The 24,654-nt window shown below is 37.8% G+C and overlaps 1 long non-coding RNA gene across 1 annotated transcript; it reads right to left on the reverse strand.

Annotated features, from left to right (window-relative positions):
• Positions 1-692: 692 nt before the first annotated feature.
• LOC118411055 lies at positions 693-15,787 on the reverse strand. The gene is made up of 4 exons (XR_004830635.1): positions 15,431-15,787; positions 3,910-4,130; positions 2,633-2,726; positions 693-1,949 (listed from the first exon to the last, which is right to left on the reverse strand). It is a non-coding gene; the product is annotated as an uncharacterized LOC118411055 (long non-coding RNA).
• Positions 15,788-24,654: the final 8,867 nt, after the last annotated feature.

Consider the following 24,654-nt stretch of genomic DNA (forward strand, 5'->3'; position numbering starts at 1 on the left):
TCGATCATTTTGCTGAGTTGGACAACGTTTTCTAAAACTATCATGTTATCCATTTTCGTTGTTTACCAAGTATGTAATGCAAATAAAAAATGAAGGTACGTTATTTTTTTTCATTTTTGAGTAACACAAATTTCCTATATACTCACCTTATCAAATGTGTGTGTGGAAATTGACAAAATGACAAAATCCTAATGTAAATATTTCGTGTTGTAGATACGTCGTTATGTAATTCTTGAGTAAGCAAAATGCTCCTATATTCTTAAATCATTTGATATGTAGGTAAAAATCATCATGTGTGGTGGAACCTGTGTCTTTTGTATAAATACGCCCCAAGTCTTTGTGCAATATTACCCATTTAATTTGTAATTGAGGAACAGTCAAAATAAGACAATATGCTGACATTAATAAGTCATCGGTAGCAGTTCAAGAGTAATCATATTGTTAGTTTGCCTTTAAACGGATCTTAATATCTATAACATTATCCACTGCATACTCTAGAGTTTGCAAGTATGCTACTTTTAATCAGGATGATGGTCTGCAGATGAAGATATAGAAATAACAAGTACAAACAAGTATAAGGTTATTCAATGATAATTATTGCTATTTCAAGGCATTCCTGTTTAAGTGTTCACATAACGTGAATGATTGACAAATTTCTCTTAAATTGACATTAAGATGAAACAATACAAAGGTAGAAGTATTTGTTTATTTATTTTAATTTAAGATCAAAATCACAATGGGAGAAGAGACAAAAGAGATGATTGCAAACCTCTGCGTGTCTTTCCCTCGTTATAGACAAAATGCCCAAGTAGATAACTAGGGATAAAACGGTACTTATCGTAACAGCTAGGAGTAATATATACCTTAGTTCCCATTACGAAAGATATAAAGATGAAAAAAAAAAAAACATAACAAAATGAAATTAGGGCTTGACTAGTTTGGCCTAGTGGCAATATGTGGAACATTAACAGATCGTCGCCCAGGTACGTTGAACGTCTATATCAGAGAGCAGTCTAAATTTGTTATGTAGGAAAAGAAACATATTGGGATATGTCTGAGTCATAGGGATTTTCCTAAGATTAGGAGTAGAACATAAGTCTACAGATAAGAGAGTGGCATCATACCGCAAGTAGTCAAAGTGAATTATTATCCCTAATTTTCAGAACCAGCATCAGCTATATATATATATATATATATCGCTTAAATATACCTTCTTTAAGACTAGACAGCTTACTTGACAATGATACTTCTATCCAGGATTGTATAGACTTCTTAACACATGTTGACTCCATTCAAAACATGTATTATACCCAAATGTGAGTCTTATATATCCAAACATAGAGTTTTCTCTGGATGTAATGATCGTGTCTGTTACTTGCACTATTCTCCAATCACAGATCTCTAGAAAACTGCACAGCATACTGCATGGTATTATACGTACTAATATAGGATAAAATCGCCATGATCAAAAAGGAACCTTCCACATCTGATGTAAACAACAGATCACTTTGAAGGACGCCTGGAGCGAGGTGCCAATTATCCAGCCCGGGTGGGACCTTAGGTCAGCCACGTGACGTTTTCACTAAGACAACCAAGTACATCTGGGAGGTATACTAACCGTTTATGTCACAAGTTAGGAACATTTAATGGCTATCTTTTCCGTATTTACTCCTCTGATTACAGATTCATTTGGAGCGAGATGAGCTATGGGAGTAAAATTACAGTCTGCAGTTATTTTCTAATGACAGTACACCTGTCATCATTACTAGGACGATTAATCAAAGGCATTCCGTGCGACAAACGCTCTAGCGTTTAAATAAGGGTCAATACTTGGGTCACACGGAATGCTTGAATAAGGGGTCGATTGTGTTGATCCGTGCTTTGGTGAAGGTTCCACAGACATCATATCAGCGTCTCTTCGCCCACGGAGCCGTGTTCTGTGCAATAAACTGTAACAAAAATGTATCGGAAAGTTTTAAATCGTATTACAAACAGCCATATATCCCAACGTAAGAACGACTAGAAAGTGTTACAAATAGAAGAGAATTGTGAAAAAAGTCTTCAGTTATGTCTACGAGAATAAATATAACAAAAAAATGAACCACATGCAAAACACAATAGAGAAGTACCGAATATTAACTAAGTAAAACTAACATGTATCACATTCATATTCGAAACGATTGCACCACAATAAAGCTCTCAGAAAGACGTATGGTAAAGCTTCCATCTTAAACCTCAAGGCTAACACAAAATACAGAACAAACCATATTTACAACATGCAAGATATCAACCAAACGTGTGGAAGAATGACCACATTTAAATTGAAAGAATATTTCTAAATGTGTACTACAGGCAAGATATAAAGGGGAAGTCAGATCAAGTATCAATTCGAACTAACAGAATGTCCAAAAAAATACATGCAAGAAAAAGAAGTGAGGAAGAAAAACAACTAAAATCTAGAAGAATTTTAAAAGTAAACAAATAAATATACAACATGTTTATAGATGAAAGAGGTATGGTAGACGTGCCAAATTAAATCTTACAGAATCTATAGAATATAAAGTGAAGAATAAGTGTCGAACATGCAAGAAGAAAAAGGATAGTATGGTAGAATTATCAAATTACCATGTACCATATGCAAAATATAAAAGGGTTTCATCTCATTTCATGGCAGGGTATTGTCGCTCTCTTTGAGGAAACCTTCCCTTGAACTGTTCCAGACTCTTCTGCATATATTCAAAGTAAATAAATATACATTACGTTGATAAATAAAAGAAAAGCATGCCAGAAGCAACCACTAAGACACAACAGAATATAAAAAAGTACCAAATATAAGCTTTCAAAATATAAAGAACAAAACAAATGTACAACATTCAAAATATCAAACAGAAGCATGAAAGAATCTCCATACTTAATGTAACAGTATATAAAGAAGCACAAATGCATCACAGGCAATATATAAAGAACCAAATTTGTCTAAAAGAATATAGAAAACTAATATACCACAGGCAAGATTTGAAAGAGAAATAAAGTAGAAGTACAAAATTAAATCTAGCAGAATTTGCAGAATATGGAGAACGAAAGAAATGAACCACAATCGAAACTAAACAATAATTGTGGTATAAGAACCAACTTCAATCTAATGGAATACACAGAAAAAAACATATGAACAATGTGTAAAATATATGAGAAAAGTTTGTTGGAGTTACAATATTATATCTTGAAAAACTAACGAAAATGTACGGCATGTAAGATATAAAAAAAATGCATAGTGGCCACACCACATAAACCCTACTTAGATATACAGAACGCTTATCTATACAACGTGATAGTAAAAAAGAGAAACGTGGTAGAAAATTGATAGCATAGACAAAAGAAAGCAAATGCTCAACATGCAAGAGGTAAAAAAAAGGAATTGGCAAAATAACCAACTTAGATCTAACAAAGTATACAAAACAAAACAGATCTACCACACGTAAGATTTAGAAGTTATGTACATTCCTTCGTGTTATTTTCAGTGAACAACAGAAAAAATAAGTTTTTTTTCTTCTTTTTTTAAACAATTTAGAAACAAAGCTGAATGATTCTCTAGTACAGTCTAGTTGTGCTTTTGTTGCAGTTCTAAAATGAGACGCGTATGTTAATAGATGGTTCTTGTTGTGGAATATAATTAGAAACTTTAACAGCTTCTTTTCTACAGCTTTTAAAATCTCATTATAAGCCCTTTTGTACGACAGATACAGATACTTTGAACAGTGTCGTAGCACTACAAACACAAGCTTCTTAGATAACTGTAATCCCTGCTCATAAAACATTACTTGTACTTTATTTCAAATTATGGGTTTAAAAGCTACTTACATGACAAAAGTACAGTGCCAGTGGCGTGTTTAGTACAATAGACTTACTTACATCTTACATATTTCCCAGGTAGGCTTTAGGGCCTGTCAGTTGAGAGCATCGTCTCTTCCACTCTTCCCGATCATGGAAGATCCCCTCCTCTTCCAGTCTAACTAGTCTGCCCAGTCTGTACTTTGTCAGTATCTCCTGTATGCTGTCCCTCCATCTCTTTCTGGGTCTACCTAAGGGGCGCCTGCCCTTTGGTTTGTACTGATGTCTTTCTTCGTTAGCACCTAGGATTCGCAACCATACAGAAGGACTGGTTTTAGGATTGTGTTGAAGATAGAGAAAACTGTCTAGGAGAACTTGTTGGAGGGCAGCAGCTTGTCTGCCTTTTCGGTAGGCATGTTGACAGTCCACAATAGACTAGAAGATGTAATAGATTAGAAGATGTAATAACGAAGGAGATACTTACTCAAGCTTTGAACATATATAGTCCACAATACTTGCATAGCTGTAAACACCGTTTGTAAAGATGCTCTGGATTTATTAAAGACGTTTGTTTTTGATAACTATTACCCACATGACATCTATTTATTTATCAAGAGGTAGTCTCTATCAGACTGACTACGCTGGCTATTATAGGGAGAAAATCCGTCAGGGGAGTTCTGCCTTCAGAGTTAGTCGGTTCAAGGACGTTATATCAGCTGATATAACGTCCTTGGTCGGTTGCGCAGCAAGGCACAATATCTGGAAATTGGCCATAGGAGTCAGTCCACGCTAAGTTTCATATTTTTCATCTGGTCATACTGCTTGTTTATTCTGTCACGTTATTGTAGTGAATCATAGAATAGTGAAACAAATTGATCAATTGAAAATACTTCAATAATCTGCACATACTTGTAAAAACATAAAAGCAAAATGTTATAACATTAAAATAAAAAAATAAGAAAATTATAGAATAATGCTTTCTTAGTTTTTATATCTGACTTTGTTTCGTTTTTAAATAAAATCCATAATTACTCCAATTTCTCCAACACCTGTCTGCTCTTAGTTCGACGTCAAGCCCACATTAGCTTTGATGACTCCAATCTAATTGGCTCCATAGAAGTTTGAATTTTGCAACAAGTATCAAAACAAAATCGCTTCGAGAAATTTTCCTAGGACTCCTGCATATATTGATATTTACTTTTAATGAAAATTTATTCGATATGTTTTATGACGGTTAAAGATTATCCCGTCCAAAAATAAGTATAATGCTATATTAACCTGTAGTAACCTTGAACCGAAGTTAACCTTTGATGATGACGGATCCCCATTTCTATGGTTGGGATCTGTAATGGAATTGAATTTGACCACATCGCGTTCATACGTCGTTATTTTACACTCATATACAAGCAAAATGAGGTTAAGATTCAAAAACAATACGGAAATGTTGTCATTTTTGCGCTCTCTTGAGTTCAAGAGTAGAAATCCTTTTTCACGTTCCTAACGATTTTTCATGTTTAAGCACGCTAAATTATTACATAGCAGAGCCTGGTGTTCGTCTATATGAGCATGTACGTTTAGAACTTTTTTTTATTGTATGGTACTTTTGTTATTGTTGCATATGATAAGAAAATTTCATATTCGTTTCCAATTGCAAGTCAAAATCCATGACATATACAGGTACATCAAATGGTACGATACATATAGTTTGAACAGCCGCTATAAACAAAATTTTGCAGAAGATTTTCCAATTGCAACTAAAAATTCATATTACTTGTACGGTAATAGTGGGATCGCGTTGCACAGCGACAGCATAGTTGGCTTATGTATTTGGCTAATGACTAAGAGGTCCCAAGTTTGAATAATCTTGTATCACTTGTGCCTTTGGGAAAGGCACTTTGCATCGCTTCCCTCACTTTACTCAGGTGAAAATGAGTACATGGCTTCGGTTAGGGTCATCCTTCGAAGAGGACGTTAAATGGATGTACCGTCTTTGAGGATAGCCAAAACTTTCTAAAAAAAATAGTAAAGGCATGCCCGGGGTGCGAAGGTGCAAACTTTGCAGCAAGAAAATAGTCTTCAGCATTTTGAATTTCGTAGCCTCAAAAGAAAGACAGAGAGGTACATCAAATGACACTTTTATACCTATATTTCATTGTCCTAGAACTTGACTTGAATTTCAAATATGACGTAATCGAAACACTTACATCACAATAGGACAGTGCTAGTGTTGTGTTCACTACAACATAAGAGACGTCTGTCGCCCGACAGGAGCCCTGTTTACCCAAGTAATGACTGAGTCGCTACAAGATTTGTACAAATATCTTCAACAATTTGTACTAAGTATAGCTGTGAACACTTCAGCATAAATGGACTTAGAACCACATATTGACGTCATTTAATGATACTAGATTCAGGCACTTTTTAGCATTCAAACATATAAATTGATGGTATAGGAGAATGCACAGTTGCTCATTGCATGCTTGATTCGAAGCTATTGTTTGTTAAAAGTACATTGTCAAGGTACCTTGAAAATATTGCCCTCGTCCAGTTACAGCCGAATAGAAGGGAAACCAACGTTTGTTTCTAGTGACTAGCTGCCATTAGAGTCCGAGGCTGGAATTACAACCAAACCACCTCAACCTTATATCCGTGGCACTTTACAGGTATTGAGAAAAACACAGCAACAAATCACTACATGATCTCTCTATGGTAAGAAAACAGACTATATAAAAAGAAAAATCTGATTTTAGCAATCCAACGATATCCCTAAGTGTTAGACATTTTTCCATACAACAACTTTTCGTACGTTAACTACGTCTTGTTAAAATCATAATTGTTGAGGTCTGTGAAGGGGACATTCCTACTCTCTATGAATGTGGTCACATTCTCTACTGTTTTACGCTGAAATATTACAGGTCGTTGGTGTGGTCGATCAGACTGTTTCGACTAACACAAGTTGCAGTACCAAATTATTTCTCTAGTATTTTCAAAGAAACGGAATAAAAGGAATGGCGGGATTTAGTAGCAAATGTTGTCTAAGTACATGTATTACGACAGCTGGTATGTAAAAAACAATGGTGTGGGTCTTGGGTGCGCTCTGTGGCCTTGACACCGGCGCTTCAAATACGATCAATTTTTGGACGCCTGTAATGACGTTGCGCGATTCGAAACAGACATTCTAAAGTTAGAACTAGATCATTTTAAGTAGGGTAACTAGGTCCAAGGCAATGTAACTATATTTTAAGGTGAAGCCATGAAATGTTCCAAACATTCTTATTTCTTTGTTGATATTCAAGTAAAGGTGACTTAAGGCCTTCAAATGCTAACGTAATGAGACAGCCCCGGGGATATCACTGTCAACACGACCAAACTCCTCAAAAAAAAAAAAAAAACGGCGTCATAGTAAACGTTTTTTTTTAGCAAAATAGTAGCAGTTAAATCTATAAGAGTTCCATTCACCGCAGACTTCCAGCACACTGTTAGCAAAAACCGAAGAGCCGTGTTGTTGCCTAATCCACCTAATTACGATTCGCTTCGTGTACTGTACACAAAGAGCTCAACTCAAAGCACTATAAAAACACACCTGGAGCCAGACGCCAATAAATCAGAAAAATGTGTCACATCAGGTCAGAGGTGACATTTTGCTCGCTGATCGTTTCTGAGCCATTAGAGAGGTCAATGAGCGGAAAAGGGTGAAGTACGCTGAGCTTGTGGTGGAAATCCATGGCCAGAGGAGGGGAGAGAGGCTGTTCGGGGAGAGGGAGTAGATCTTAAAGGACACTTGGACACTAGTCGCGGTATTGATCAACCTCAGCCAGGTCACCCGTGTAAGGCTGTCTGGTGATTATAGACCCGAAACGCCCAGTGACCCCGGGGTCATCACTGACGATGTGTCCTTGTCGCACCGTCGCAACATTCTCCACAGAACCCTGAGGTTTCGTCTCTAACAAGTTTAAACATGTCTGACACACTGTGACATTCTCCACAGAACCCTGAGGTTTTGTCTCTAACAGGTTAAATATGACTGACACCCTGCAACATTCTCCACAGAACCCTGAGGTTTTTTCTCTAACAGGTTAAACATGTCTGACACACTGTAACATTCTCCACAGAACCCAGAGTCTATTCTTTACATTAAAATACCAATGACACCTTGGGAATCTATTCAGTCCTCTGCGCCGTAACATTTGTCAGCTGTGGGATAGTTAAAGATTTATACTACGTGATACGACAGTAAACACATGAGCGCGCCACACATAAACACATCTGAGATGACGTAATGATAATATAGAATCTAATATAATCCCGTTATTATTGATATACTAACTTCTTTTACTATAATCGATCTTGGCTTTTCTTGGGCTCAGAATGTATTGATTAGGTTAACCAAAGGCAGGGCAAACAAGATGCTTGTAAATGTCTAAATGATTGTAAATGTTAAAAAACGACCCGATTAATCGTGCAGACAAAACTTGACATAGCCACCGATTTCCTTGGAAGCACCATTATCTAGACCTAATAGCCTTTTTAACCTCAAACCAGTGAGTTTTATTAAATCTGACAACTAAACATACCAGTAAACAAACAGCATCTCTAAGTGGGGTACATCCCCTGAGGTAAATTACTCCAATTCCCAACTTCTTCTGGCCACTGGTCTTTTAAACAATAACTGCTTTGGATCCTTTCTTTGTACTAATATGTCTACTACAAATCCTAAAATTATTTGCTTCATGGTCCAAACTTAACGTTTTGCACTTTCATGTACCACAGAGCTTAAATCACTTCACCCTGTCCACCTAGTAACGCCTACATACAAAAAGGGGGTGTCATGATTTGCGCTTTTAGAACATTTGACTCCGTTTATGTGTCGATCTACATTTCTAAGTTTAATTTTGTTCTTCTACGATGGTTGCGCTGGTATGTTTCAAATTGAGGGTGTGTTTATCTTCTCTGCATATATAAATGAATGAATGGTGGAAAGCCAGTATAGCTGAGAGACAAACGTGCCCTAGCTTCCACAAAATACACTATACCCTGCAGCCCAACAAACAGCGGACACTGGCCGGAAAGAAAAATGAACACAGGATTCAATAATTAAAGAAGAACTAGAAGTAGAGGGATGGGAATAGTTCATCCTTGAAGTGGCTAAAATGATAAAGCCCTTGGCGACTGTGGCTTCAAAGCACACTATATGGAAATAGCCATTAAACAGAAGCATGTACATGACATGAGGTTGTAAAGAGTGAAAGTTTTAATAGTTTCAAAATTTATGTATTACCATTATCAATCGGTTTTATAACTGTGCTGCATATAAACAACTTGCATGCATATTTTGAAATTTTATTGTTTGTTGCTTAGTGATTTCATGTTTTCCCGGACTAAAGGAATAAAGTACAAGAAAGAGAAATGAATTAATGATGTATTTATGTTTACTTCATACTTAATGAAAAATGATGTGAGAATTATACCATAAGGCCATGTTGATTTGATTATATGGATAACATCCACACGCGCATCAACCATACTGTAAACCATTATAAGCAGCAGATATATACTATAAATTGCATAATAAAGCCGGGAAACGGATACTAATGCTATATGAATTCGCGCCCTGGCATCAATTTTGTAATTCCCATAATCATCATTATCTATATAATTAAAACAACAACCTTGCTACGAAAAACATGCCCTATTAGACGACATTCCGACATAGCATCTATATGGAGAAGAAATAAAGGCTTTGACTTGGCTTGACCAAACAACCACGTATGAACAATATTCAGTCCCAATCCAGAAGGTTTTGACTAAGGTTGACTACATTTGCGAATACATTGTGTAAGTTATGTGCAGCACATCTGTATATAAATATTTATATAAATATATATATATGTGTGTGTGTGTGTGCGTGCGTGCGTGTTTTGTGTGTGTGTGTGTGTGTGTGTGTGTGCGTGTGTGTGTCTTAAGAAATGTTGCAAATATCTCTGTTTAGAACGTTTTAAGGGCAGGTACGTGTTTTCATTGTTGTAAATTTGATTTATTGCCCTTGTACAGTTAGAATGCACAGACCTTCGCTGTCTGCCACTTATATTTTAAAAATTTACAGATGAACACTGGTTGTTCTGTGGGAAGCTGGCAGACATTACTTTCTATTATTAGCAGGAATGTGTAAATTGACCTCTTCCCAGCCCATTACCCGAATAACAAAATATCTTTTCGAGTTTTTTAAAGAATGGCGAATCTATGTTGCAACAATTAGAAACAAATACAATAATGTACTTGATGTTACATGTTTGAATGTGGTAGAAAATAGTAAGGACATGTTGGAAATTGTTGAGAATTGCCCACTTCAGATAGATTGTCAAAAAGATTTCAAATCTTTGTAAGAAATTTAACAAACACCAACGGGTCATGAAACTGACTCCATTTCTCCATGTTGACTTTTTGTTTTGTAATCCAAGCATACTCTTTTACTGGGTGTGATGTTGGTAGGATGCCCGATCCTTATTATTTCCTTCACACTTGATTTCGAAGTAGCCTTGAGTATACATGCAATGTAGTATTTTTTTGTGGCTTGGTATTGAATATTATTACCTCTAACTTTTGCTCGTATCACGCAAGGTACATAAATTACATTACAAAAATAGAACACTAAATGAAATGAAAAAAAAAAACAATGCTGACTTTCTAAATCGACTATTCGCTTTTGAGTCAGGTCAGCGCAGACACAAACACATGCCTGTGTGCTACTTGAGGTATACAAACTTACTAAGCGACGTAATGCCTGCTGAGGATACCAAAAAAACAATATAGTTTAAGTGCACTTGAGGGTGAAGCCATGATATGTTTCAAAGGTTCTAATCATTTTCTTTGTTGATATTTAACTTATAATGACGTCAACTGTTCAAACACTAACGTAATAAAACAGTCCTAAGAGCATCACTGTCGTCCAACCGAACTCCTCAGTACGAACCGGCGGCATCGTGAACGTTTCTAACCAAAATGTTAGCAGTTATAGCTATGAGACTTCAAGTTTCCTTAGATCGCCAGAGCACTGGTACCAAAACACGAGATCTTATCTACCTAATTACGATACGCTTCGTGTCCTGCAACACAAAGGACTCAAATTAAAGCACGACCCAAACACAGCCAGACGCCAATAAATCAGAAAAGATGTCACATTAAGGCAGCAGTGACCTTTTGCTTGCAGACCATTTTGAGTCATTAGATAGGCCAACGAACGAAAAAAGATGAAGCACACTAAGGTTGTGGTGTAAAGCCAGAGGAGGGAGAGGGGATGTGGTTTGCGGGGCTTAAAGGCCACTTTGACAATATAAATAGTCACACCCCGATGGGGTATTGAACAACCTCGGCTAGGTCACCCGTGTGAGGCTGTCTGGTACTTTAACACCCGGTGACCTCGAAGTCACTGACGATGTGTCCTTGTCGCACTGTTAGAGTCTATCTTATATATGAAAAAAACAATGACACCTGTGGAATCTATTCAGTCCTCTGCGCCGTAATATTTGTCACTTGTGAGATAGTGAGGACTTTAGCTGTTAAAGATTTATACTTCGTGATACCACATTAAACACGTGAGCGCTCACACATAAACACATGTGACATGACGTAATGATGATACAGAATGTAATCCCGTTATCATTGACAAACTCTCTTCTTTGAGTGCAGAACAACGTCAGTTACACATCGCTAATCGATCTTGGCTTTTCTTCAGCTCATTCAGAATGTATTAAGTGAACCAGAGGGCAGGACAAACAAGATGATTGCAAATGTTCGTAAACGACCCGATTAATCGTGCAGACAAAACTTAACATACCCGATGATTTCCTTGGAAACATCATAATGTAGACCTAATAGCCTCTTTAACCTCAGACCAGTAAAATATGACAGCTAAACCTATTATCAATCAAGAAACCGCATCCCTCAGTGAAGTAAATCACCTGAGGTAAATCATCCAAATTCTCAACTTCTTCTGGCCACTTTGTCTTTTAAACAGTTACTGCTTTGGATCATTTCTTTGTACTTATCTTTCTACTACAAATCGCAGAATTATGTGCTTAAGTCAGAATTTCATGGTCCAAACTGAACAATGTGCCGAGTTACTTTTACAGACGCAAGATTTATAGAAATGTTAGAATGTGAATCTTATGTGCACTAGCAAATTATGTTATAGGAATTTTCAGAAAAGGTCAATAATAGCCTGCCTGAGCTATTGACTGACCATTATATGTGTCGGCCTTACTTGGAAGTGAAGCAACAGAACGTATGGGCGCCAAAACATTTAACTCCCTGTCTGGGAGAATTAAAAAATATGGCTGACAAATGTCGCCTTCATGTAGCACACTTATCCATGTCCACACAAAAATGCCTACATTTAGGGTGAGGGAGTCATGATTTGCGCTCTTAGAAAATATGACCCTTAACCCATGTAGTAATTTTGTATATTCATCTGTCCGTTTTACTTGTGATATACATATCTCAGTCTCATTCTGTTTTTATAGTAGCTCTAGCATAAGATATTTTAGTTTGAGGGCGTCACCATCTTGCCTGTATAGATTTTTGTTTACTTATTGAAAAATTGATTGATCAAGAATTTAAACAATAACATAGAAAGACAAGCAATACCCCTTGGCCTGAAAGTTTTCGTTTACGAATAAACCGTCAACCCTTGTCACGGAAATCTGACCTAGCAGACGACATTTGACCTTGGTATTAAGCAGCCATATGGAGAAAGAAGCTATCTAGCTTCATAAAGGCTTTGACTTGACTTGGCCTACACTCTGCAAAGACTTTGTAAAGTAACGTGCAGCTCATACCTGTCTACTGCCTACTGCCTAAATCCCTTTTTTCGGAGCACCTCCCTATGTGACGGTCTCCATGCTTTCTCCCAAAAAGCGTAAGCAGGTCTAGATCTTCTTCAGCTCCCGTAAATCGTAGAGACACATTTTACACAATTTGTAGCAGGCCATAACGTACACATACATTCCATTCCATAGTAAAAACCACAAACCCTGTGTCTTCGCATTATATTCTACAACTTCTCAATGCATTTCACAGACAACATTGACCACATACTGGCAAGATTCCAAGTAACTTGCCGTTTAGATTCTTAATGACATACAAAAGTCTACAATAATGTCGGTCTGACGTAGAATACGCTCATCCTGACATGCACCTCACAGTTTCATATTTAAAACCAACAACATCCTCTCAACACCTCGCCTTCACACTTCCACTTACAAGCGACGCTCTGCGGATTGATTGATTGATTGATGGCTGTTTCTTCGTATCCGAAGATCAATGGTAGGCAGACAGGTTGACGACACATAACTAAAGAAAGCTCACACACAATAACGTAGCGACCGCATTAACAAACCACACTCAAAACTTTCACCATCCAAATCAAACAACCTCGCCGTCATACCACCCAAATACCACCAAAATCTGTCCAAATCAATTATTCCACTCCCAATAAACCATGCAGCACAACCAAACACATCAAAATCCATGTATAATTCCAACAACATATACGCTGTTAAGCAAATTTGACTTTATTTGGATCCCCGATTAGCTTTACATTTCTGTACGCTGCACTCCCTGTGGTCCCTAATGCAGGCATCATGAACTCTCCTGATTCCACTACATGCCATCATACCGTCACACGAGAAGAAAAATACGCGATTTCAACAGATGTACAAATGCAGCATCAGTAATTCTAAAGTATCCACAGAAATTTCGATGTTAAATCCTTTCTTAAAAAAGTCCCTATAGCAATTGTTTTTGCGGCGTTGAAATACTACTTTGTGTAATTTTGAGAGTTGATTCACACCAATACAATACCGCATGACAGAGAACGTACATAAAAACCTCACTGAAATACATAAGATACAGAATCATACTGCAGACGTAAGTTTCTGCATTTGTTACCTCAGAGATTAAATGTCCAGTCGTGTGTTGTTTTCCACTGCCCTGTCGCGTGCTGTATTCTATTTAGGAGACATCTAGTAGAGAAAAAGGGTTTCCTTTCAGCGTTGATTTTAGGTTTTGGACGTTTGACAAAGTTCGCTGCTGTTGATCGTTTTTGTTGCGTATGTTTTCGGCACTCGAGTGTCTAGTATCCTAATAAATGAGGCAGAGATGACGTGTCGGATTCTCTCTCACAAGTGCATAGCCTAAGATATGTTAAATTGTTGCACTGTCTATCTTTGTATCACATCCAGGGGCAAAACTAGAGACTTGCTCTATCGTGCGCTACTTGGAGGCACGTTTGAACGGTTGTGTTTACCAATACAGAAGAACCATGTGATAGAGTACCAAGGCTGATGACTGATCCCTTTAAACCCTGGAATGTAGTTCTTTTTAGTCTGTTTATCTAACGCAGACAATAGTTGCACTAATTTAAATCTAAAATGTCAAGCACATGAATTGATCATATTCTAATCATGCTTGAGTTTTACACTGTCTAGATTCTTGTTAGATTCCTGGGACACAAATTTGATAGATGCGATTTTATACTCTACACACGTGGAAAATAAATATGAAATATTAATAGGAACTTAACATTTGGTATCCTCCAAGTCCATCTATATATTACCGCCTCACTCAGGAGAATAATAACTAGTCATGTTTTTACAGTAAGCTTAACAGACTAATATTTGTCAGTCATGTCGCTATTATCAATTTTATTGTACTATATGCCATGTAGTGGTAGCTTCCCCTACAGCTTCTTTTCCAGCCTTAATTGGTACCATGCTAAGGCGACTAGAATAGTCTTATTTGTAAATGCACAGACCAAACTTCTGGGCTTGATATTGTATTTGATTTTCTTCAAGTTCTAATGATGGTTGTTTCTTGTTTCATTCAGTAAAAAACGAAAGACACGTCAGTTAAATAAATTTCTGTTATAGACTTTAACGTAATCCAACGTAAGTGAACAAAAGCATGTCTACATCCTTACTTCTAACTCATTTTTTTAAGTCCTGGAGAACATGTTTTGTAAAGTACACATAACGTAGAAATACCTAGTCGATTGTAAAGTTTCGTTCGCGAACAAGCTGGCGACCCCAGCCTCAGGAACATGACCTATCCGACGACATGCATACCGTCATCATAATTCTATTTCTTTTAAATGGAAGTCCCCCTTTTCTGTCGACCATTGTACCTAATTTGTATTTAAAATATTGCTACGGTTTTATCTAAACATTTCATTTGAACGATGTACATGTCATTCAAAAAGAACAAAGGATTCTCTTTCAATTTCCCTGTCATTTACCCCGGATATTGGGTCTGCGCCCCATCCGACTGTTTTTCTTTGCCATTCAAGTTTATACGACATGATCTGTCTACCAAACATTTCAACATTCATTAACCCTGTAATTCTGTAAAACATCCCAAGCTAATAAAAGATATAAAAGAAGTGAATGTATCTATATAAATCTGACTGAAAAGTGAAATTTTTGCCATGTACACTATAGAAAACGGTTGATCTTTCTGACAACCCTTACTTCATGCCCGCATTCTGGTAGGTAAATAGAAACACATAAACTATAGAACGCCCATGTTAAGAAACCAAAACAATGCTGACCTTCTGTGGGGATTGGTGACCTGGTGAGTCGGGTCGGCTACTTTTGGGAATCCGAATGAATTACGCCAAGAACAGGTTAAGTCCCTGTGCACGTGTCCCTCAAGTAAAGACAAGTATGTCGGCAAAACGTTACCAGTTATAAGATATATTAAGAACACAGTTTGCACAACACGCCAGCTGCAAAATTGAGGGTTCTACACCACACAGAACCCATTAAAAACACACATCACGCCTGAAGCTAGACGCCCATATATCTTTAAATCTGTCAAATAAGGTCGTCGGTGACAACTGACAACCGTACGATAACATGCCAGGTGTACCTGGTGACCAGGTCCGATCTGTTGGACCATAACATCTTTTCGTCAGCTTTGTGATACGATGCCTGACCTGAACTGAATTTATCATTGTCACATAGAAGTATATGCATTCATTTTATTTCATTTCCTTCGTTGATTCAACATGACTGGCATGCACATAATGGTAGCCTGGATGGTGATGGAATTTAGAACAGACACATATTAAAACATACTCGGCCCGCATATGTTAATCAAAACAATATATATGAAAATAGTATATATCATCCCTGACAATGAGTACACATCATTGCAAGCTAAGTGTCTATAGTCTTGTTCTACAGATTGATTATCAAAAGCTATATATTAACACAAATTAGAAAAACCAGCCTACTGCAATACCTAATTGCTACCTTTCTTTATGTTTACATTCTCTCTTCGTCATTCACCATACGACCACGCACAATGTCAAGAGGATTGGTTACATATCAAAATAAGGGTTATTTTCGTTACTTACTCTAATATCTTTTCCGTGTAATGGCAGGCTATTTGAAACATACACCAAAAAACCCACCCCGAATGATAAGAAACAAAAGAAGACAACAAACCTTTTGAAAAGCCAAATAGCTGAAATGTTTGGGAAATCCGACCACATTCACGTAATTATGTGAAAAAAAGATGCATTATATACTTCATATGCTTTACCTGTTTAATATTGACATTCTTGTTTATCAGCTAAAAGAAGATTGCGAACAGGATTGTTTGGGGTGACCACATCGCAGTAACATATTTGCACATAGTCTCGGGCAGAGGGATTTCATGATGAAAACAACAGAGTAAAATGTAAGGTGGTGTAGTAGCTATAGTATTTCACAATAGGACAGTGCTGGTGTTGTGTTCACTAAAACAGACGAGTCTGTCGCCCAGCAGGAGCACTGTTTAGACATTAGAAAATCATAGTGGTGCATGTGGTACTGGTCTAAGTTTACTCTGACCTAACTATTTAGTACCGGAGACTAATAAGATTTCCATAGTACCATAAATTAAGAAAAAAAAGGTGCCACGGCTACGTGTCAAGGCTATAGGGACTCGACAAAACTATCTAAGGACATTTACTTTTCACTTGTTGTGAAACTGGTATGTGTTATCCGTTGTTTCCGCACAATTCCGTCCCTTGAATTGTTTTTTGTGTATGTCATGGGTAAGGATGACTCATCGAATGACTGCCGGTTGCATAGCAGGCGGTGATAGTTTATTGTGTGCTTTAGTAGTGTACCCATGATCTTTAAGGTCTCTTAACATGTAAATGTTAGCCAACTCATTGTTTTTATACTAGACTCTTTTACCAGCGCCTTCAATGCACATCATTTATACAATTATCGAGATACAAACTGTAATTGTAGTGACAGGCATACAAATAACACTGTGCAACATAACTGTGTGAGTTCGTATACGACTGTTTTGAGAAAAGTGAAAATGCATATAAACAATAGATATAATCACAACAAAGGTCCGGATGTTCACTTGTAACACTACATGTTATACTACTTAGCCTTTAGTATCCAATGTAATACAACCGAATTGCTGCATTTAGCATGGACAGAAACATGAAAATAAAGATCATCAATATGATATATAACTGTGACAGTGACCCAGAGATGTAACGTTACCGGGAGAAGATGAAAATTATGAATGATAAAAATAAAGAAAATCTTCCAAAAACTAAACTAATGATGTGAACTCCTCACTACAACAGCTGTTTCCTTGTCACGAAATTAGAGCAATCAGTCCTAAGAATAAACACTTCATAGACTGCTTCTGTGCATTTAAATGGATTTTTAGGGCCTGAAGTTCGAACACCATTAGTATGGTAAGGCAGCGTTTATCCAAAAGTCTATCTGGCCTAACAATTGGTAGCGCGTAATTTTCCGCACAGAATTCACCGATACACCATACAAAACTGTTCAATGCTATGAAGTTTTTGAGAACTTTTATGAGACATTATTTCGAGGATACCTGTGTGTCAAATCATTTCATTATTCAACATTTCCAAGTTTGAATACAGTGCTGATTCAGAAGTTTAGAAAGTGGCTAAGTAATCAATTCCCTTTTGGGCAGACTGAGGGACATCCACATAGAGGGGCTAAAAGTATCACTTATATATACTCCTTAATGCATTTAAGTTGTTTAGTACAATGGCATGATTATTAATTATATACCACTCAGCTGTTTGTTCTTTCGTATCTTCAACCCGACATGAATTCCTGTTGTCCATTGGCCAGTATGAAGAAGTTTCAAGTTATAACGTTTCTCATAGCAGAGGTGGGCAGGTAAGTTTGAGGCTTTAAACTATTAAATGTCATGATATGCCAGTAACAAAATACGAACCTAGTTTTGTCAGAAACAGAAACTTCATAATATGATTTGTACTTACCAGAGGACTGTCCCACTTAATGTCAAATCGACTTCACTGCCAGTTGTGCAATTATGGATGTTGGCATCGACGAAGAAGCAAGTTCACTATACCACGCCTTCAAGATTACACCAAATTCTCTTCGAATCTTAAGCTACTCCAAATCACTATTGTAGACTCCGGTGATGCCATGTACAGCACAGAGAGCGATGAAATGCCTTTCATATCTGTGCCGCACCCTGAACCAACAACGGTTTCAGCCGCCCACTTAGCACGTTGTATCTTATGGGTAATTAAGTCATAGTAATGCGGTGTACTGTTATTAATTTTATTCAATGCGAAACCCCCCATCAAAATCACGGGTTTACCCAAATACGCCCCCGTACCCGTCAGGATTTGGGGAAAATCGTATCCGAGAGGTATACGGCACCGGAATTGGTCCGATTTGCGCTGCATCGTCGTATTCGAGTAAGGATCATGGATTTGTCCGGATTCGCTCGAAAACGTTCCGTGTTCGGCATGTCGCCCGATTTCGGATCCGTCGTATTACTTAGGATTCGAAGTCATTTTCGTGCAGTGAACCAACTTACAACATTCGTGCATACATTACCTCTAATTGCTGCCAGAGCCAGTCTATTCAAAATCACTCAACTGTAATTTATCGGGGCCCAGCTCAGGGTTTGAAAACTCCCCACCGAACAGAGTCCCTGTATGATCGTGACCAACAATACATTGTTTTTAACTAATATTAACAACTACTTCTAGCCGTCTTATGAGGAGTAGTGTGTGTCTGTGTGTGTGTTTGTCTCACAACCCATCACGAGCCAAGTAACAACATCCATCCCAACATAAACTGTGTGCAATTTCTGTCAGAGCCTTTTTAAAGACATTTAACTGCAATGTATTGGTTGGGGCCTAAGTCCCGGTTTGAAAATACCCCACTCGATAAGGGCCCCCGTCCTTTTTGATTGTTACCAAGACTATAATGTTAATGCAGAAATGTTCGCGGTAGCTTTGTTTTTGCCCCTTTTGCGGTGGCCACTTCATCGCGACCTTAAAACTACCGCGAACATTTTTTTGACTATAGTTTGTGACTACAATATATGGCGCTACAGCGATGTAATTAGACAAATTAGAAGACAAAACGCATATCATGGTTACATTTGTCTAAAATAAATCTGGGCATCCATATACTATTAGATTGAAAACATTTGACTTATATTTCCAACTTGAACACGATATTGGTCAATCAGATGTAAGGTTAACTGAATACACGTTACTGCTTCTAGCTCACTATATACACAAACTGTAAGACCTTTGTGATACATTGAATACCTGTGAAATTTCCCAAGCCCAATCTTCTACAAGATCATCAACTATATACCACTCAGCTGTTTGTTCTTTCCTATCTTCAACCCGACATGAATTCCTGTTGTCCATTGGCCAGTATGAAGAAGATGCAAGTTATAACGTTTCTCACAGCAGAGGTGGGCAGGTAAGTTTGAGGCTTTAAACTATTAAATGCCATGATATGCCAGTAACAAAATACGAACCTAGTTTTGTCAGAAACCGAAATTTCATAATATACTTTGTACTTACCAAGGACCGTCCCACTTAATGTAAATCGACTTCACTGCCAGTTGTGCAATTATGGAGGGGGGCGACGAAGATTACATCGACGAAAAAGCAACGTCACTATTCCGCGCCTTCAAATTTAAACCACATTTTATTCGAATCTTAAGCCACTCCAAATCACTATTGTAGACTCCGTGATGTCATGTACAGCACAGAGAGCGATGAAACGCCTTTCATATCTGTGCAGAACCCTGAACCAACAACGGTTTCAGCCGCCCACTTAGCATCCTGTATCTTACGGGTAATTAAGGACTGCGGGTTTCGGATTCGCGTCGTATTCGACGAAAACGTCGCCTTGTGGCCAGTATCCTTTTTATAATCTGCAAATCTGCGAGATTCCGACTGTCGGATTTTGTTCGCATCTGCCAAAGTGTCCACTGGAGAGGTGCTTTGTGGGTAATTCGGAAATCCGTGAAATCCCTGTTTTCGTATTTCTACAGATTCTGCGAAGGTAGTAATCCGATGAATTACGAGTCATAAAAATCAAGAGTCTTAGTAGTGCAGTGTACTGTTATTAATTCTTTTCGAGGAAACTCCTTTCCGATAGGTATATGACACCGGAATTGGTCCGATTTGCAGTGCATCGTCGTATTCGAGTAAGGATCATGGATTTGTCCGTATTCGCTCGAAAACGTTCCGTGTTCGGCATGTCGCCCGATTTCGGATCCGTCGTATTATTTAGGATTCGAAGTCATTTTCGTGCAGTGAACCAACTTACAACATTCGTGCATACATTACCTCTAATTGCTGCCAGAGCCAGTCTATTCAAAATCACTCAACTGTAATTTATCGGGGCCCAGCTCAGGGTTTGAAAACTCCCCACCGAACAGAGTCCCTGTATGATCGTGACCAACAATACATTGTTTTTAACTAATATTAACAACTACTTCTAGCCGTCTTATGAGGAGTAGTGTGTGTGTGTGTGTGTGTTTGTCTCACAACCCATCACGAGCCAAGTAACAACATCCATCCCAACATAAACTGTGTGCAATTTCTGTCAGAGCCTTTTTAAAGACATTAACTGCAATGTATTGGTTGGGGCCTAAGTTCCGGTTTGAAAATACCCCACTCGATAAGGGCCCCCGTCCTTTTTGATTGTTACCAAGACTATAATGTTAATGCAGAAATGTTCGCGGTAGCTTTGTTTTTGCCCCTTTTGCGGTGGCCACTTCATCGCGACCTTAAAACTACCGCGAACATTTTTTTGACTATAGTTTGTGACTACAATGTATGGCGCTACAGCGATGTAATTAGACAAATTAGAAGACAAAACGCATATCATGGTTACATTTGTCTAAAATAAATCTGGGCATCCATATACTATTAGATTGAAAACATTTGACTTATATTTCCAACTTGAACACGATATTGGTCAATCAGATGTAAGGTTAACTGAATACACGTTACTGCTTCTAGCTCACTATATACACAAACTGTAAGGCCTTTGTGATACATTGAATACCTGTGAAATTTCCCAAGCCCAATCTTCTACAAGATCATCAACTATATACCACTCAGCTGTTTGTTCTTTCCTATCTTCAACCCGACATGAATTCCTGTTGTCCATTGGCCAGTATGAAGAAGATGCAAGTTATAACGTTTCTCACAGCAGAGGTGGGCAGGTAAGTTTGAGGCTTTAAACTATTAAATGCCATGATATGCCAGTAACAAAATACGAACCTAGTTTTGTCAGAAACCGAAATTTCATAATATACTTTGTACTTACCAAGGACCGTCCCACTTAATGTAAATCGACTTCACTGCCAGTTGTGCAATTATGGAGGGGGGCGACGAAGATTACATCGACGAAAAAGCAACGTCACTATTCCGCGCCTTCAAATTTAAACCACATTTTATTCGAATCTTAAGCCACTCCAAATCACTATTGTAGACTCCGGTGATGCCATGTACAGCACAGAGAGCGATGAAATGCCTTTCATATCTGTGCCGCACCCTGAACCAACAACGGTTTCAGCCGCCCACTTAGCATCCTGTATCTTACGGGTAATTAAGGACTGCGGGTTTCGGATTCGCGTCGTATTCGACGAAAACGTCGCCTTGTGGCCAGTATCCTTTTTATAATCTGCATATCTGCGAGATTCCGACTGTCGGATTTTGTTCGCATCTGCCAAAGTGTCCACTGGAGAGGTGCTTTGTGGGTAATTCGGAAATCCGTGAAATCCCACTTTTCGTATTTCTACAGATTCTGCGAAGGTAGTAATCCGATGAATTACGAGTCATAAAAATCAAGAATCTTTGTAGTGCAGTGTACTGTTCTTAATTCTTTTCGAGGAAACTCCTATCCGATAGGTATATGACACCGGAATTGGTCCGATTTGCAGTGCATCGTCGTATTCGAGTAAGGATCATGGATTTGTCCGGATTCGCTCGAAAACGTTCCGTGTTCGGCATGTCGCCCGATTTCGGATCCGTCGTATTTTTTAGGATTCGAAGTCATTTTCGTGCAGTGAACCAACTTACAACATTCGTGCATACATTACCTCTAATTGCTGCCAGAGCCAGTCTATTCAAAATCACTCAACTGTAATTTATCGGGGCCCAGCTCAGGGTTTGAAAACTCCCCACCGAACAGAGTCCCTGTATGATCGTGACCAACAATACATTGTTTTTAACTAATATTAACAACTACTTCTAGCCGTCTTATGAGGAGTTGTGTGTGTGTGTGAGCTTTTCTCAAAACCCATCAAAGCCAAGTAACAACATCCATCCCAACGTAAATTATGTGCAATTTCTGTCAAAGCCATTTTAAAGCCATTTAACTGTAATGTTTTTGTTGGGGCCCAAGTCCCGGTTTGAAAATACCCCGCTAGACAAGGGCCCCCATCTTGTATGATTGTTACCAAGACTATACTGTAAATGCAGAAATGTTTGTGGTGGTTTAATTTTTGCCCCTTTTGTGGTGGCCACTTCATCGCGACCTTAAAACTACCGCGAACATTTTTAACAGTGACTATAGTATGTGACTACAGTCTGTGGCGCTACAGCGAACTTAAAACCACCTCGAACAATCAATTTTCCAGCTTCCGCGAAAGTAAATCATTTTGAACTGAAATGCATTCAGAGTATTGTTCAGCCATACTTTGTTTGTCACTGATGTTAGCCACTAGTTAATTTTGACTGGAATGTTTTTTAAAACTTAATCCTATCCAACTAACAGACATCTTGCATTGCCTTGATTTTGAGTAATCTCCGTCAGCTTAGGTCTATTCAAACTCATTCTGCTGTAATGTATTGGCTGGGGCACAAGTTAGGGATTGGAAATTACAGCCACAGTTTTCACGGCGTCGTCTGTTTCCCGCTCACCCAATAACGGCCCCAACCAGCCAGTGCGACGACCCAACTCGATAAATTGTGACAAAGAATAGTTCTAGAGTGTGCTGAACTGGTACCGGCAATGAGCTACTAAAAGTCTAGGTTGCTGTTTAATAGAAAGTTACCTGAAGATTCATTTCAAGTAATGTTTAGCAAATTCAGATCAGGCGTATGGCTAATGTTTGTCTATTATCAGCTTGTAGTAAACAGAAATGTCATCTTTGATTACGGGAATATATCAGTACTGCCTAAAAGACACTGTTTAACATGAAAACTTGATTTTTTTGTAGACTCGAATTGTCAGAAAAGAATAGTATCGAGTGAGTCAACGTTAACTACATGGAACTATAACAAGATTTGGTTTTATTCATACATGAATAACATGTACGAATGTCTATTCACTGATGATGCAAACAACGTACCTACATTATTAGGTAACATAATGATGTATTTTGCCGGCTTTACGTTGATAAATAATTAATGGTTTCTCTCATTCTCTATATGTTTCCCGATTGTTGGCATTCACGTGTCAAAGAGGACTCCTAGCGGCGATTGTACCTGTTGCATATCTTATTTTTCGATGGATCAAAGAGGGCACCTACGGTCTTACACGGTACTGCACTTGTTTTGTTTTGTTTATTTATTTATTTTCACAAGCAAATGCGTAAAACATAATAATAATGTAACAATACATAAAAGTAGGTGTATGAGATGGAAAAAGCATACGTACCTTAAACTAAGCCACCCCCCATATACTTAAATGATTTCTAAACTAACAATCAATAAAAAATACAATTAAGGATATGTATTTTGGTGTATTGAAATGCGATAGTGTTAAATAGTAGGTAAGTATAACAAAGTACGAACTAAGATTTTTTTTTAAATGAGCTTAATATATGAATTTAATACCGGGGGCTAGAGTTGTTTTTAGCTGAATTTTAAGGAACTTTTAATGTGTCTGTTCGACTGCTTGGTAATATCAATTGAAAAATTAAACGTGGATTTCACATATATTGGTTAAGTGCCATGGTCCATGGCTAGGTTTTTTTCTATTTATCGACTTTCAGTAAATAAACATGGTACTTTGTTTAGCGGAATATTTCACTAGACATTTTGGTACGACTCGGAAGATTAAAACACCAGTATCGATAAAATAGACATTTATTACATGGAATTATAACAATAATTCGTTTCTATTAATCGAGGTTACCATACAAGAATGTCAATTTACCGATGATTCTAAAACCATACATAAAATTTCAGATAACATGATGGTGTTTTTGCTATCTTTGCTTTGATAATTATTTACGGCTTTCCTTTCCTGTCTGACAGTCACAACTGTTGGCATTCACGTGTCAAAGAGGACTCCTAGCGGCGATTGTACCTGTTGCATACTTAAGTTTTTTTGGTGGATCAAAGAGGGCACCTACGATTTTACCCGGTACTGCATTTGTTTTGTTTTGTTCTGTTTATTTATTTGCACAAGAAACGTAAAACATGATAAGTAATATTAGATGTAGGAGGAGGGGAAAGGGCACGTAGTCTAAGCT

Source organism: Branchiostoma floridae, chromosome 1 (genome assembly GCF_000003815.2).
Source record: "Branchiostoma floridae strain S238N-H82 chromosome 1, Bfl_VNyyK, whole genome shotgun sequence".
NCBI lineage: Eukaryota > Metazoa > Chordata > Leptocardii > Amphioxiformes > Branchiostomatidae > Branchiostoma > Branchiostoma floridae.